The sequence below is a fragment of the Bufo gargarizans genome, chromosome 6 (genome assembly GCF_014858855.1).
Source record: "Bufo gargarizans isolate SCDJY-AF-19 chromosome 6, ASM1485885v1, whole genome shotgun sequence".
Classification (NCBI taxonomy): Eukaryota; Metazoa; Chordata; class Amphibia; order Anura; family Bufonidae; genus Bufo; species Bufo gargarizans.
The window spans coordinates 362,995,328-362,995,809 of record NC_058085.1 but is presented as its reverse complement, the minus strand read 5'-3'; positions in this window follow the sequence as shown (position 1 = coordinate 362,995,809).

Here is a 482-nt window from a genome sequence, read left to right as displayed (position 1 = left end):
GTCTGCTTTTGTGTTGTCTCTGCTGCCCCCTGGTGTGTGTGAGAAGTATAGGTCTTGTAGTACATAGTCCATTTTGTTTCCATACAGCAGGGTTGCACAGTCTGTTGATGCATGCATCCCGCAATCTCATCCCGCCAACCATCAGGCTGACACTGCAGCATGGCCTCATTGCCGATTATGGTTCCCTGCACTGCTGGGCGGCCAGGAGCGCTGCTGTGCAAAGACATTTGAAGCAAAATAAGTGATGTGGCCCCTTTATTCTAATGATCGGTAGGGGCTCCGAGGACAAATATTCCAAAAGAATTGGCAACTATGTACAACTGGTAAAAAAAATACATTACAGATGTTTTCATCTGAAAATGTCAAATTGCCCCTGTAACTGTCTATGCCAGAGTTCATGCGATCCCTATTGGTTCTGCTTGTATGTAATCCAAAGCATTGAAAGTATGCCTGCAATTGTAATAGTTGCCACTAGATGGCTC